The following is a 16,849-nucleotide window of genomic DNA, read 5'->3' as shown; positions in this document are numbered from 1 at the left end:
CTGGATAGTTATTCACTCCAGGTGCATCTGGTCCTGGGTGTTAGTTATCAAGCCAGGTGGAGTTAAAGATATGGACAGCACTGAACATAGTCAACCCTAGAATCTCTAAATACTAGTTGATCACTATTCCTAATGCATTAGTTTCCAATTGCTGTAAAAAAAATACCACAACTCAGTGCCTTAAAACAGCACAAATTAACTTATAGCTCTGGAAGACAAAAGTCAGAAATGGGTATCACTTAACTGAAACCAAGGTGGCTGCAGGGCTATCCTCCCGTCCAAGATTCTAGGAAGAATCTGTTTCCTTGCCTTTTCAGCTTCTAGAGCTTCATTCCTTACATGCCTTAGCTTGTGGTCCCATCTTCCAACTTCAAAGCCAGCAGTGCAGCATCTTCAAGTCTCTATTTCCATCTTCATATTGCCTTCTGTCTACCCCTGGCTCCCCCCACATCTGTCTCTTATAAAATCTTGCTGTTAACTTCAGGCCTACCCAGATAATCTAGGGATAATCTTCCCATCTTGAGGTTCTTAATTTAATCAACTATGCCAAGTACCTACAACATAACATTCACAGGTTCTGGAGATTATGAACAAACTTGAGGGAAGGGGGGCAAAGGATCAGTTTGGGGGCTGAGATGGCAAGTTTGCCAGAGACATAGGATGGTAGTGAAAGCTGAGTGAGCATGGTTCAGTTCTTCTTCACTACTATCCAACCCTGCCCATACTCCCCAACGCTGACAACTCCTAGGTATGAGAAAAGAGAGAGAGAGAAAGAAAAGGCAAGTGGGAAGATGCCCAGAACAGGAAAACAACAAACAACAGACCAAAAGAATAGATGGCAGGAGCACTTCCCTCCTACTCTAAAGGGCCTAATCACAAGGGGCTTGGAATCACAAGGGGCTTGGACTCCAGCAGTGGAAGTAAGAAATAGATTTAAGGGACTAGATCTGACAGACAGAGTGCCTGATGAGCTATGAACACAGGTTCGTGACATTGTACAGGAGACAGGGAGCAAGACCATCCCCAAGAAAAAGAAATGCAAAATGGCTGTCTGAGAAGGCCCTACAAATAGCTGTGAAAAGAAGAGAAGCCAAAAGCAATGGAGAAAAGGAAAGATATACCCATTTGAATGCCCAGTTCCAAAGAATAGCAAGGAGAGATAAGAAAGCCTCCCTCAGTGATCACTGAAACAAATAGAGGAAAACAATAGAATGGGAAAGACTAGAGACCTCTTCAAGAAAATTAGAGACACCAAGGGAACATTTCATGCAAAGATGGGCTCAATAAAGGACAGAAATCGTATGGACCTAAAAGAAGCAGAAGATATTTAAGAGGTGGCAAGAATACACAGAAGAACTATACAAAAAAGATCTTCAAGAACCAGATAACCACGGTGGTGTGATCACTCACCTAGAGCCAGACATCTTGGAATGTGAAGTCAAGTGGGCCTTAGAAAGCATCACTAGGAACAAAGCTAGTGGAGGTGATGGAATTCCAGTTGAGCTATTTCAGATCCTAAAAGATGATGCTGTGAAAGTGCTGCACTCAATAAGCCAGCAAATTTGGAAAACTCAGCAGTGACCACAGGACTGGAAAGGGTCAGTTTTCATTTCAGTCCCAAAGAATGGCAATGCCAAAGAATGCTCACACTACCACACAATTGCACTCATCTCACATGCTAGTAAAGTAATGCTCAAAATTTTCCAAGCCAGGCTTCAACATACGTGAACTGTGAACTACCAGATGTTCAAGCTGGTTTTAGAAAAGGCAGAGAAACCAGAGATCAAATTGCCAACATCCACTGGATCATTGAAAAAGCAAGAGAGTTTCAGAAAAACATCTATTTATGCTTTATTGACTATGCCAAAGTCTTTGACTATGTAGATCACAACAAACTGTGGAAAATTCTTCAAGAGATGGGAATACCAGACCACCTGACCTGCCTCTTGAGAAATCTGTATCCAAGTCAGGAAGAAACAGTCAGAACTAGACATAGAACAACAGACTGGTTCCAAATAGGGAAAGGAGTACATCAAGGCTGTATATTGTCACCCTGCTTATTTAACTTCTATGCAGAGTACATCATGAGAAATGCCAGGCTGGATGAAGCACAAGCTGGAATCAAGATTGCCGAGAGAAATATCAATAACCTCAGATATGCAGATGACATCACCCTTATGGCAGAAAGTGAAGAAAAACCTAAAAGCCTCTTGAGGGAATGAAAGAGGAGAGTGAAAAATGTGGCTTAAAACTCAACATTCAAAAACAAAGATCATGGCATCTGGTCCTATCACTTCATGGCAAATCGATGGAGAAACAGTGGCTTACTTTATTTTGGGGGGCTCCAAAATCACTGCAGATAGTGACTGCAGCCATGAAAGTAAAAGACACTTGCTCCTTGGAAGGAAAGTTATGACCAACTGAGACAGCATATTAAAAAGCAGAGATATTACTTTGCCAACCAAGGTTCATCTAGTCAAGGCTATGGTTTTTCCACTATTCATGTATGGATGAGAGAGTTGGACTACAAAGAAAGCCGAGTGCCAAAGAATTGATGCTTTTGAACAGTGGTGTTGGAGAAAATTCTTGAGAGTCCCTTGGACTGCAAGGAGATGCAACCAGTCAACCCTAAAGGAAATCAGTCCTGAATATTCATTGGTAGGACTGATGTTGAAGCTGAAACTCCAATACTTTGGCCACCTGATGTGAAGTATTGACTCATTTGAAAAGACCCTGATGCTAGCAAAGACTGAAGGCAGGAGGAAAAGGGAATGGCAGAGGATGAGATGTCTGGATGGCATCACTGACTCAATGGACATGAGTTTGAGTAAACTCCAGGAGTTGGTGATGGACAGGGCGGCCTGGCATGCTGCAGTCCATGGCATCAGAAAGAGTCAGACACAACGGAGCAACTGAACTGAACAGAGCTGAACTCCAGCATTTAATTTGTTTATTCCTCACATCTGGAAGGCTAATAACATATTATTTAGCCTAAGGTATAGGAAAGTATTAAAAAGCAGAGATATTTGTTTGCCAACAAAGGTCCATATAGTCAAAGATATGGCTTTTCCAGTAGTCATGTATGGATATGAGAGTTGGACCATAAAGAAAGCTGAGCACTGAAGAACTTATGCTTTTGGACTGCGGTGTTGGAAAAGACTCTTGAGAATCCCCTGGACTGCAGGGAGATCAAACAGTCAATCCTAAAGGAAATCAACCCTGAATAATCACTGGAAGGACTGATATTGAAGCTCTAATACTTTGACCACCTGATGCGAAGAGACAACTCATTGGAAAAGACCCTGATGCTGGAAAAGACTGAGGGCAGGAGAAGGGGGTGACAGAGAATGAGATGGGTGGATGGCATGACCAACTCAATGGACAGGAGTTTGAGCAAACTCTGGGAGAAGGAAGGAAAGCCTGGTGTGCTGCAGTCCATGGGGTCACAAAGAGTTGGACAGAACTGAGCGACTGAACAACAACAAATAGGCAAGTATAGAAAACTGTCTTACAAAATATCAGTATTATACAAATTCTCACTACCAAATTAGTCACCTTGCTTTTTCAGGAGCCAACAAACAGTATATATGGCTCAAAGCTCTTCCACAAAGCCAAAGAGCTTCTACTAAGGAAAAAAAAGGTAAGGGAGGATAGGTGATGGCTCAGAGGAGATCCACAGAGATACGAGGTACAGATCCATGAAGTGAATGACAATCCAGTTGTGTTGAGGCTGAATCTGCACAAAGTAGGAACACATCCCAAGGGACTGGTGTCTGTTAGCATAAAAAAAAAATTGATTTTCACTGTTGTGTTCCAGTGAAGAACTAATTAACCTGGCAAACTTTTGTTAAGATGCCACTGTGTTCTAGGCATGGTAAGAAGCATTTTCTTTTTGGCCATGCAAAATGGAAGATCTTAGTTCCCTGAGCAGGGATCAAACCTGCACCCTACAGTATAAACATGGAGTCTTAACCACTGGACCACAAGAGAAGTCCCTATAATAAGCCTCTAATGTTAGCTCATTTAATCTTTCCAAAAGTTGTACAAGGCAAGTGTTATTCCTATTTTTAAAATGAGGAGTAGATGGAGAAAGGTGAAATAGTTCACCTAAACTCACATGGTTAAGTGAGTAAAACCGAAGTCATCTACTGAAAAGCCCTATGTGTTTGCTAGTACAGAAAGGAAGTTAATCACAGTGCCTACTTTCGACACTACTAAGCTATCTCAGTTCAGTTCAGTTCATTTCAGTTGCTCAGTCGTGTCCGACTCTTTGAGACCCCATGAATCGAAGAACTCCAGGCCTCCCTGCCATCACCAAATCCCGGAGTTCACCCAAACTCATGTGCATTGAGTCAGTGATGCCATCCAGCTATCTCATCCTCTGTCATCTCCTTCTCCTCCTGCCCTCAATCCCTCCCAGCATCAGGGTCTTTTCCAATGAGTCAACTCTTTGCATGAGGTGGCTAAAGTATTGGAGTTTCAGCCTCAGCATCAGTCCTTCCAATGAACACCCAGGACTGATCTCATTTAGGATGGACTGGTTAGATCTTCTTGCAGTCCAAGGGACTCTCAAGAGCCTTCTCCAACACCACAGTTCAAAAGCATCAATTCTTCGGAATTCAGCTTCTTTTTGGTCCAACTCTCACATCCATACATCCATATCATCTCTTTGACTAGATGGCCCTTTGTTGTCAAAGTAATGTCTCTGCTTTTTAATATGCTGTCTAGGTTGGTCATAACTTTCCTTCCAAGGAGTAAGCGTCTTTTAATTTCAGTCCCCACCAATGTTACTGAAAAGGATGTAGTGTGTGTAAACATAGATTGCAATAAGGGCAAAATTTATTAGGCTGCTTAAAGTGTAGGAGTTAAACTTCCTCATTCTCCCTTCACTTCAGTCACTCGGTTGTGTCCAATTCTTCACGACCCCATGGACTGCAGCACACCAGGCTTCCCTGTCCATCACCAACTCCCAGAGCTTGCTCAAACTCATGTCCATCAAGTCGGTGATACCATCTAACCATCTCATCCTCTGGGTCCCCTTCTCCTCCTGCCTTGAAGCTTTCCCAACATCGGGGTCTTTTCCAATGAGTTGGTTCTTCTCATCAGGTGGCCAAAGTATTGGAGTTTCAGCTTCAACATCTGTCCTTCCAACGAATATTCAGGACTGATTTCCTTTAGGATGGACTGGCCCTATCTCCTTGCAGTCCAAGGGACTCTCAAGAGTCTTCTCCAACACCACAGTTCAAAAGGATCAGTTCTTTGGCGCTCAGCTTTCTTTATAGTCCAACTCTCATATCCATACATGGCTACTGGAAAAACCATAGCTTTGGCTAGATGGACCTTTGTGGCAATGTCCTGCTTTTTATTATGCTGTCTAGGTTGGTCATAGCTTTTCTTCTAAGGAGCAAGCATGTTTTAATTTCATGGCTGCAGTCACCATCTGCAGTGATTTTGGAGCCCAAGAAAATAAAGTCTGTCATTGTTTCCATTGTTTTCTCATCTATTTGCCATGAAGTGACGGGACCCAACTAGAGTCTTCACTCTAGACCCAACCTGGAAAAGAAACCCTTCTGACAGGTAGACAGCTGCATTACAGGCATATTGCAGATACCAAGACTAGGAAAGGATATCTTTGGAAAAGTGTTGCCCATTGCCTTATACCTACTTTTAAAATTAATGCTTGTAAATACACTTATCAGAGTATGGACTGAAACAAGACCAAATTACTTTGAGACATTAAGCTATCCTATCAATATCTATAGCTCTTTGCTTCTGATTTCCTGAATGATTTCTTTATCCCCTTCTTTCCAAATGAGAAATTTAACTGTCTTTATTCTAGAGGTGGGTACAGTACTGAGGATTAAGAAGAAAAACTAGGATTCCCTATGGATTGGCAGGCCAGTCTGAATTTGATCCACATTGAATAATAGCAAAGCTAATATATCCAGAATATTCCTTTCCACCTGTTATCATTCCCTCTATAGAAATCAACCAGGCTATGTTAGCTTGCAGGAAAAGAACCCCCAAAGCCTCAGGAAAAATGCATGATTTGCCTAGAAAAGAAAAATTTGGAATGACACATTTTGTGGAGAAATATTAATAGGTAATGTCAAATAATTTGAAGGAGAAAGAAAGTCAAATTCAAGAAACAGAAATGGTCGAAGCAGTTGTCTCTCTGAACTCTTCACCCTACAGAAGGAAAAAAAAAAAAACACCTTAGCCTGAATAAGTGAGAACAAGTTAAAATTTGTTCAATGGTCAGGAAATCAAATGGACTCCTGTGATGGAATACAGAATGACTCGAATAAACAGCCAAGAACAGAATATTGTACAGGCTCCCTCTGTGGCTTCTCCCCAGACAAGGTGAGCCTTTGCCACCACTCCCTTTCATCTTGAATCAACCTTCTCATTCCAGCACTCCTTCTCTAGGGTTTCCAATGTCCACCAGCCCCACTGTGCCCTACGCTGGAGCATTCAGTGGGGTTGAAACTGCCTCATGGGTCCAATCTCCTTGCTCCCAACACACTTGCCAATGGCAATGTTTTAGTGATCGGTACACAGAGAATATATTACCTACTAAGTTTTTCTGCTTCAACCCAAAGGAATGCCACTAGTGGGGATATGGCAGACAATGAGACTGACTCAGAGTTGAGCTTCTAAGATGCAGTTTAAATAGTAATAACCACTAACTAACTAATTGAGAATCCCCACACACACATTTTAACATTAGATTACTGACTAAAGGGATTTCCAAAGCTTCACCAAAGAAAAGAACAAAACAAACACTTTTGCTGATAAAAGAGGTGAAGAGTTTTCTCACACTGGCATCAGTCTGGGTATTAAGAGTATAAGACTTCAGACTTCAAGTCTTCTGGCAATGTCAGGCATTTGACTAGAGGGAAAGAGACTTGTACCATCCCCAAAGCCCTAAGGCAGACTCAATTTAAGAAGACTTTGAAAAGAAAAAAAAAAAAAAAAAAGAAGTGACCAAAAAACTCCCTGCGGGATATTCAAATCACCAGTCTGCCTTTATGAACTGAAGATCCCTATCAAATGGAGAGGAGAGGGTGGGATGGACTGGGAGATTGGGGCTGACATATGTACACTCAGTCAGTTCGGTCGCTCAGTTGTGTCCGACTCTTTGCAACCCCATGAATCACAGCATGCCAGGCCTCCCTGTCCATCACCATCTCCCGGAGTTAACTCAGACTCATGTCCATCGAGTCGGTGATGCCATCCAGCCAGCTCATCCTCTGTCATCCCCTTCTCCTCCTGCTCCCAATCCCTCCCAGCATCAGAGTCTTTTCCAATGAGTCAGCTCTTCGCATGAGGTGGCCAAAGTACTGGAGCTTCAGCTTTAGCATCATTCCTTCCAAAGAAATCCCAGGGTTCATCTCCTTCAGAATGGACTGATTGGATCTCCTTGCAGTCCAAGGGACTCTCAAGAGTCTTCTCCAGAAAATCCCTGGGTTGGAAAGACCCCCTGGAGAAGGAAATGGCAATCCACTCCAATATTCTTGCCTGCAGAATCCCATGGACAGAGGAGACTGACAGGTTACAGTCCATAGGGTCACAAAGAGTCAGACATGACTGAAGCGACTTAGCATGCACTTATGCAGAAAATACATAACTAATGAGATCCTATAGCTCAGGGAACTCTACTCAGTATTCTGTGGTGACCTAAATGGGAGAGAAATTGAAAAAATAGGGGATATATATGTATATATATAAACGTAGAGCTGATTCACTTTGCTGTACAGCAGAAACTAACATGACATTGTAAAGTAACTATACTCCAATTTTTTTAAATGCCAAATACTTAAGAAAGGGATGGCACTGATACACTCATAAACGTTGCTAAAATACGATTTTAGACCTCAAATTAGACATCCCTAATGGAAAAGGCCCAGAATCTAAACATCATGACAAGGAAAGAGAGTCTCATTTACTCCCTGGGAAGACTGCCCAGAGGTCTCTGGGGTTCTGGATAAGGGGAGAGAGAGTTAGTTCTGGGAAGGGTAGAGAAAGAAGGTAGAGAGGAGAAAACAAAGAGTCACTGAAAGTGGAGGGGCCTTCCAGAAAAGGTTCTTTGACTTCCCAGTCTTCCTGGATCTAGTGCAAGTGCCAGTGGAAGCAAGTACTCTTGACAAACTTCCCGAAGCCCTCTCCTTAGGCTTGAAGGCTCCCTCTACTAAACCATCAAGAAAAATGCTATTTCAGTCAAGACACCTGCTGCCTGTTTATAGGAAAAGTCAGTCATAAATCTTCAAACCAGCCAAAAAAGGGCTTGTGTGCTATATATAAACCAAGCTTCTGCCACATCAAGTGTCAGTCAGAGAAAATGACAGCCTCTGACCGAAGACTAGCAGTATGTAGCCAAGCGGGTATCTTATAAAACTTCCATAAATCACCATCCCCACCCCGAATATCAGCTCCCAAATAAAAGATGTCCTGACTCTGCATAGAGAATGAAGAAAGTGGTACTTAATTTTCATAAACTTGGACAAAAAGGATCTGAACAAATCAACCAAATCTCAACAATATTCCCAGAATGAAGACCTAGCTGGCTTTCTGCTGACTTGTTCTTGAAGGATCGCAAGTTCTTTTAAAGCAAGATCTATCATTAACACAAGGTGGTATCTTGGTTTAGAAAACTGTCTCAGTTCAATGAGGAAAAAAACAACTTGTGGTAATGAAGGAAACATGACAATTGCTACCTTCATGTTCCATTATTGCTAGTTCCCATATTTTTAAATATGACCTGAAAAACTCAATACATTTGCCTTAATCCATTAAATCTATTTTCCTCTCCCTCCTTCCTCATAACTTGCCCCCTTTTGCTCTTCACTGCCTTTTCTCAAATCTTCCTCCTCCTCCTCTCTCTCTCTCCCTCTCTCCCACCCTCTCCCCTCCCTCTCTCCCTCCCTGCATCCACCCTGCTCACCCCATTCCCATCTGTCTCACTTACTTGAAGGAAGCTCAGATCTAGACTGACAGTATGACCTTGGGCAGTTTTTGCTTCACAGAGGTCCAGGCCTCGAAAAAGTGTGCTGCACTAGATTTGACGTAAGTAGAAGAAATGAAATTGGAAAAAAAAATAGGGAACACTGTTCTGACTAAGAGTAGAGTGGGATGACATCGAGGAATTGCAAAACCTAAAGAAAATATTTCCATTGTGCTAACAAAGGACAAACTCTAAAAAGAAGGCTTTTTGAAAACCTCAATGTGTAAAATCAACAGCTAGCTAGAAGACAGTAGAACAAACTCTCTTTAATTTGGATTCTGATAAAGTAGGGATGGAGAGTATTGAGGAAGCGGAAATATGATTTTTGCAGAGTAAATATTTTAAAACTGTTTCTTCCTTCAAAGACTTTCAAAGTCTTAGAGTCAAAGGTAGAGAGATAGAGTCAGAGAAAGAGAGAGAGAGATCATAAATCAGTGATATTTTCAAACCAAGAGGAAAAAGTATACACTTTTGAGTCTTAGTCACCTCCTAGCCACATGACTGGGGGTAAAGCCTCAGTATATCAATCAGGGCCCAATCAGGAAATCAAAACCCATTTTCAATATAGTCTTTGGAATAAAGGGTATTTAAGATAAGAAATGCCTTATGCAGTGATTGAGGAGCTGAGAAGCCAAAAAGAGGAAAGGGAGGCAACCCAGATATTAGAGACAGCAGGAGGCCATGAGCACTCTTAGGACTGGAGAGGCAAGGAGAACAGATGGTACTCCCAGAGTCCAGGGACCAAAGTCCCCTAGAAGATGCTGGAACCACAGTAGGGTCTACCTGATGGGAGCTGGAGCCACAGAGGAAAGGCAGCCACTTCTGAAGGCTCTACCCCAGGATGGAGAGTGGAGAAGGGTGATAAATACCCTGGCCTCTTCCTTCTTCCTGCCCTTCAACCTTTTTCTAGCATCTCCCTTGCACTGAATACATCCAGAAGCTAGTTATCACAGGAGCCTGAGAAATAGAGTCTGCAGGGTTGGCAGGGTCAGGGAAAAACAAGGAATGGATCTGAGGGCATACAGGTCCAGAACTGGCACACTCATTTCCCTTTCTCTGAAGTGTGTGTGCTCAGTCACTAAGTTGTATCTGACACTTTGCCATCCCATGGACTGCAGCACACCAGGCTTCCCTGTCCTTCTATAAAGTAGGGGCAATAATACCAACCTCCCTGTGCTATTGAAATAATTAGAGTCCATGTAATTAATTTCATTAGAGAGTATACATAAAGTGCTGGATACAGGGCCCAGTACAAAGCAGCACTCCGTACTTGTTCATTTCTTTTTTAGTTCCAAAGACCCAAGATATTCAATTTAAAATAAATGCTTGATTCTACCCAGAACTAAATACTGTTTGTATATTAAGAGCTTTTTGTTTCTAAGATAAAATGAGGTGAAGTAGACAATACTTTGTAATGGCCCATATAGGGAAGGAATCTTAAAAAATGGATATATGTGTACATATAGCTGATTCACTTTGCTGTACATCTGAAACTAACACAACATTGTAAATCAACTCTACTCCAATAAAAATGAAAAGAAAATAAATTTAAAAATTTGAAAACTAGGTGAAGCAGGAAAATGTTGCTTATGTTTTCTTCTGTGCAAATTTTTAATATTCCCTTTGAAAGGAATAAGAACTATTTCTCCCCATATGGTCATTTCAGGTTTTTCACTTTCACACCAGACCTGTGTCCTACCTATTTTACTGAATAAGCTATATTATTGCCTGATTTTTATGTCTTATATAGCCTAATGAATTGATTTCTCTTAAAATATCAGTTTGTGATAGCAATGCCCCAGATACAAAGGAGTTAATGAATTCTACTAGTGAATACTACAAGGGGGCTTTTGTGATGGAAGAAAGTCCCCCAACAAAAGGCTAACTGAAGATAAATATCCCCACTGTCAAACACCAGCTGGGTCCAAAGCCTCCTGTTTATGTTAGAGAAGCCTCTGTCTTATAAATGTGTCCTTCAGCCTAATAGACCAGGCATGAATATTTCAGCAAAGGAATTTTGGAAAACCTTTGCTAGCCTTTCCAGAAAATAAAAATGCAAAGATTGAGACAGAAGGAATACTTAAGCCTCATGCATTATTTGTCATGTGAGATGTTGATCATGAAAGGGAATTTGAGTCTCAATCGCTGATGCCGCCACTTAGGAAATTCTGTCCTAAGGGACTCGAAAATGGTGAGACTTTGAGCTGCCATTGACATTTAAGCTAGACATAGAGGGATGGGGACCACAGAAAGTATCGGTGAGGGAAATGCAATTTGCAGCAACAGAGAACCTTTTAAAACTATGTGTTCGTCCTCTCTGTGCCTCTCCTTCCAGCCTCCAGCTCTCCAGATGAGGGATAAATTCCCCAAGTCAGGAAAGTTACACTAAGGACACAAAAGATCAATACTAATTGAAGGCATTTATTTTTAAAAGCTGAAGATATTTTGTAAATAATAATCTCATGAATAATAATAAAGGTGGGGGGAATAGAGTTTCTATAAGGACTCCCAGATTTTTATAGAAAGAGGAAAAAGAAGACACTCATAGAATGTCAACATGGAATTGGAGATCATGGGGGTTTTAATTTAGCATTAACTAGCTAACTCGTTGAATAACTTTGTGCAGTTCTCATCATTCCCCTTGGTTTCAGTTTTCAGTCTGTGCATTAGTAATGGTGTTAGCCATGATTTCTCAGGTTTCTAATAATGCCAAGATTCTAGGACCTGTTGATAAAAGCTTTATTTTATAAATCTAATGTGTAATAAGGAAGTCAGCCTACAAGCAAAAGGAAGGGTAAGGGGAGAGGAGAAATCTGTTTGTACTCCTGCTGAGCTAGAATAAATAATGATCTTCTTTCTGTCAACAAAAGGCTTAAATCAGCAGCCTAGGTAGACAATGTCAGTAAGGACTTACAAAGATTTGTCCTTGGGGTTAGCCAAAAGTTGACTCTCGTAAATATAGTCATTGTCCACATGGACTATTCAATTCCCAACCAGGTAGCCCAGTCATGCATCAGAATTGTCTTTGTGAAAACAGTAGAATAAGATAATAAATACAATGCATACAATGAATCTAAGTGTTACAGTTACTTAGTATCCTTGGCATATTTGAACTCTTGTCAGCACAAAACAGTAAGGTGTAACTAACTGATTTCGTCAGAGAAAATTCTGATGGAAGAGTAGGGAGTGACAATAGCAGCAGGGAGTAGTGGCTACATTCACAGATGGGCAGCCAGGCGGTCAGGGCTTGATCCACCTCTGCCACCTACTAGCAGTGTAAGTGAGGGTGCATGTGTGTGCGCTAAGCTGATTCAGCCGTATCTGATTCTCTGTGACCGTATAGACTATAGCCCACGAGGCTCCTCTGTCCATGGGATTCTCCAGGCCAGAATACTGGAGTGTGTTGCCATGCCCTCCTCCAGGGGATCTTCCAGACCCAGGGATCGAAGCTAACTCTTACTTCTCGGGCATTGGCAGGAGGATTCTTTACCACTAGCGCCACCTGGAAAGCCCAGCGAGCGACAATGACAAGTAGCTTGGAGACCTACCACGTAAGGTTTCAAAATCTACTAGTAGATGATTTCTTTGTTGAGGTTGTACCTGCTACCCCTGCAGAAGTCTCTTATTGAAACAGTCCTGACTTCCCAGTATACCAGTTAGACAGATGATGTTCGATCCTTGCTTTGGAGTATGCTTTCCTTCTTTTAACCATCCATTAAAACTCCTCTGCTCTATATACCATTAACTCAGGTCCACACGAGATGAATGCTGGCTAATCTGATGAATCAATCAAGTGTGTTAGTGAGCATTTAAGGGCTAGTAGTAACATGAAAATGTACTAAGATATAACACCTTGGTAGTTTAAAATGTCAGCTCTGGAGTAAAAAAAAAAAATATGGTTTCTTATCTCACCTTTGGCACTTTTATAAGCTGTGCAAACTTGAACAAACCCTTTTACTCCTCTGTGTCTCAGTTTCCCCATCCTGAGAAACTGGGTAGTACTTACCCCCAGGGTTTTGTGTTACAGGAGATATAGCATCAAATAACTACCTGGTACAGAGAAGGTACTCAGTTTCTTGTCTCTGTGCCTGTCTTCATCATCTCCACTTTTTTACCAAAACAACTTACTTGTTCTAGCTCTCAGTGGTCTGCTGTTTTGTTTCCATCCATGCAATTGACCAGTGATCATGATAAAAGAACCAAAAGCCCAAAGTGTTGGCACCAAATATGTCCTGGGAGGCTATTAACAAGACTGCAACATGGCTCCATTTCCTACTCCAGAGATTCTGCTGGCTTCTGATGCCTTCAATTTATCCAGAGTAGGTGGTAATTCAACATTTCTTGGTTTGTGGAACACTTTCCCAAAGCCATGTAATATAGCTAATCAACATCTAAGGAACTGCAACAACAAGGGACAGTAGAAGAAGAGTTCTGAGCTTAAAGTCATTCCAGGTCAAATTTTAGTGTTTGGGAAATATCTAGGCTGTCATCCTCAAAGTGCTAACAAGCACATCTCCTGCTTGTTTCAAATACTGCAGGAAGGTCTTTACCCTCTCAGAAGAGTTACTCCAGACACTTTCAAGCAAATTCCTCCAAATCTTTAGACACTAATACATCTAAAGAGGAGGGAATGGAAAGGCTCAGACATTAAATTAGAAACACCGTTGTTCATTAGGTCATTAATAGGAGGGTTAGTTGAATCCTCCAGCGATTAATTCACATAAGAGCAAATTGCAATTTTTCAACAGTAGCTGAGACTGTTGTGGCCATCACCTTTATTACTCTAGACAGTCAGGCCCTAACAATTGCCCTAAACAAGGGCATGGGCCCTCATGCCACCCCAGGGGGAGCCAATTACAATGGACAGCATGGGGGAAATGGACAACGTTTTTGATGACTGCTTATTAAAGAATAACAGAATCAAACTAGGGCATAATGTTGACCTTTTGGTCTTTAGAGAATGACTTTGAAGATAAATCTGGTGCCTCGATACAATTCATGTGACATGATACCTCTTCTGGGTGCCAAACCTGTTAAGATACTAGAAGGTTAGGTGCCAAATACAGCCCTGTCAGGAACTCCCTTGATAACAAGGAAGACCAGATGTATGGTAGACCTGGCCCAATCTTACCCCACTAATACAAATAATATGGAGAAGACCATTCTTCATTAGCACAAGTCTAAATTACACATTTATGAATCTATAAAGCTCTAGGATATTCAAACATATCCAATGACTCAGGAGTTTGTAAGCAAGGGATTCTTCCATGGGTTTTTTAATACAGAAATAAATATTGTAAATGAACTACTAAGAACCAAATATTGGAGAAGGAAATGGCAACCCACTCCAGTATGCTTGCTTGGAAAATCCCACAGACAGAGAAGCCTGGCGGCTACAGCCCATGGGGACTAAACCACCACCAAGGCCCAAATACACAGGGAAGCCAGTAAGTGATATATGGTTGTCCAATCCTGAAGCAGTTGAAATGGGCTTTATTGGAACAGTACGACTTGAGTTAGGCCACAGGGGAAGGGCAGGCCTTAGAAAAGGGAAGAGGAAAGGCGATAACTTTCCAAGTTTATCAAATAGTTCCTTTAAGTTGACGGAATAAAGGCTCAGGCAAGTTACATCAGTGAGAAGTAACCGTACAGTGTAAGACTACTTGGGGAAGTAGGAAATATAGAAAATGGTCTCAGCAGCCCCACAGCCTGGTGTGAACCTAAAAGATCTTTCAGGATGTGCAGTTTTAGTAACTGAATAGCAAGTCAAAAAAATTTTTTTAAATAACCAGAAAGTCATCTATTACTTTCAGCTCTAATCATGACTTGACATCTTCAGTTCTTTTCATTTTTTCTCTGTTTTCCTCTCTATTTGCATCTTTCTGTGTTCCTACTCTCCTAAAAATGACGTGATAGTCTCTCTGTCAACTATGTCCCTGTGTATTTATAGCTTCTGATTATTATCAATCCTGTTGATTAATCCTGATTATTAATCCTGTGTGTCTCTAGTTCCTTGCACACTCTACCATCTACTGATACTCTGTGTTTTTCATACATGTGCCTCAACAGAGAATCTAAGTGGACTGGACTATTACTACTGAGTTTCAAGTACCACTTCCAGGAGAGCTCTTATGCTAGCCACCAGTAGGTCCCTGACCTCTCTGGATAAGTGAGTTTAGGTAAGGCCCAATCACTAACGGCTGGGATGATAGGATGTTTTGGCATCAAACATGGTGGCGACCCATGGGGAAGGTCTCAGATAGAGCCATGTAAATGGCTTCTCACAGGGGGAAGTATATCTGATCCCACCTTTCACTGTCTGCTTACAAAGCTGGAGATTGAAAGGTGGCAGTTTACACATGACTGAGAAATAACAAGCAGATGAGTGTATTGGTTTGTCTGAGCGACTGGGGGGCTTAAACAACAGATAGTTATTTTGTCACAGTTCTGGAGTCTGTAAGTCCAAGATCAAGGTGTCAGCCAGTCTGGTTTCTTCTGAACTCCTCTCCTTGGCTTACAGATAACTGCCTTCTCTCTGTCATCACATGATCTTTCCTGTGTGTGTGCACATCCCTGGTTTTTCTCCCTATGTCGAAATTGCCTTCTCTTATAAGAACAGTCAGATTGGATAAGTACCCACCCTAATAGTCGTGTTTTAACTTAATTCCCTCTTTAAAGGCACTATCTGCAAAATATCTCTGTTCTGAGGTACTGGAGATGAGGGCTTCACCATACCAATATGGGGGAGGGACACAGTTCAGCCCATTAACAGCATGACTAAAGATGAGGTGAGGGGTGGGGAAGAAAACACTATTTGTTAAGAACTTGCTGTAGGAGGTACTATGCTAGGTGCTTCTGTAAAGATTTTCTTGTTTAATTCTCAGAAGAACTCCCATGAGTGTAGCACTTATTATTTGAATTTTATAGAAGCAGAAACTGAAGACCAAATAGCTTAAGATTATATGGCAATTGAGCTGAAATTGAACCTCAGGTGTGAATTACTCCCAAGCCAGTATTCTTGCCACTCCTCACTGCCACCTCTTAGATATATTTGGAAATATAATAATTAACTATATATTATCATTTATTGCATTATATATTACTAGATATTGAGATTCCGAGAAGGCTCTAAATGTCAGTGCAAGGAGTCTGATAGAGAATCATTGAAGTATTTGAACTGCAAAGAGAAAATACTGGAAAGTGATGTTCTAGGGAAACTAGGAAAAATTAAATTTGCATTCAGTGCTTCTTATGTGTCAGATATTGTACTAGTGCTTTACATGAATTAACTTATTCATTCCAAAAACCTTAGGAGATAGATATTATTACTGTCTCTGTTTTACACAGGAAGAAATTGAGACAGAAAGGTTAAGTAACTTGCCCAAAGGTCACACAATTTGTCAGTGGCAGACCTGGGATTTGAACACAAGCAGTCTGGCTCAGAAATTAACCTGATACATAATGAAGGATGAAATATAAGAAAGAGAGTCTTGACATAGGGAGACCAATTTTGAGGGGATTGTAAAGTCTCAGTTCAAGACAATGAGAGGCTGGATCAAAGTGATGGAAGAGGAGAAAAAAGGAAGGGATCAGTTTGAGAGACTTTTGGCAAAGGATCTCTGCCTCTCAGAATTAGCAAGGGGACATGTGCTGGGCAGGGGAAAGATCATGTCACTTGTCAACAGGTTCTCTCTAAAAGCTACCCCTAGTTCCCTGGCCTATCCATCTATGGCTAAAATAGAAAGGAAAAAAAAGAAGAGAGAGAGTGAGTCCAGCAGGTGTGTTTTTCTAAAGAAATAACTTAAACCCATATGACTTTTTCTTTCCAATCAAAAGGTAGTAATT

This window comes from Capricornis sumatraensis, chromosome X, assembly GCF_032405125.1.
Source record: "Capricornis sumatraensis isolate serow.1 chromosome X, serow.2, whole genome shotgun sequence".
Lineage (NCBI taxonomy): Eukaryota > Metazoa > Chordata > Mammalia > Artiodactyla > Bovidae > Capricornis > Capricornis sumatraensis.
Note: the sequence above shows the minus strand (reverse complement) of the source record.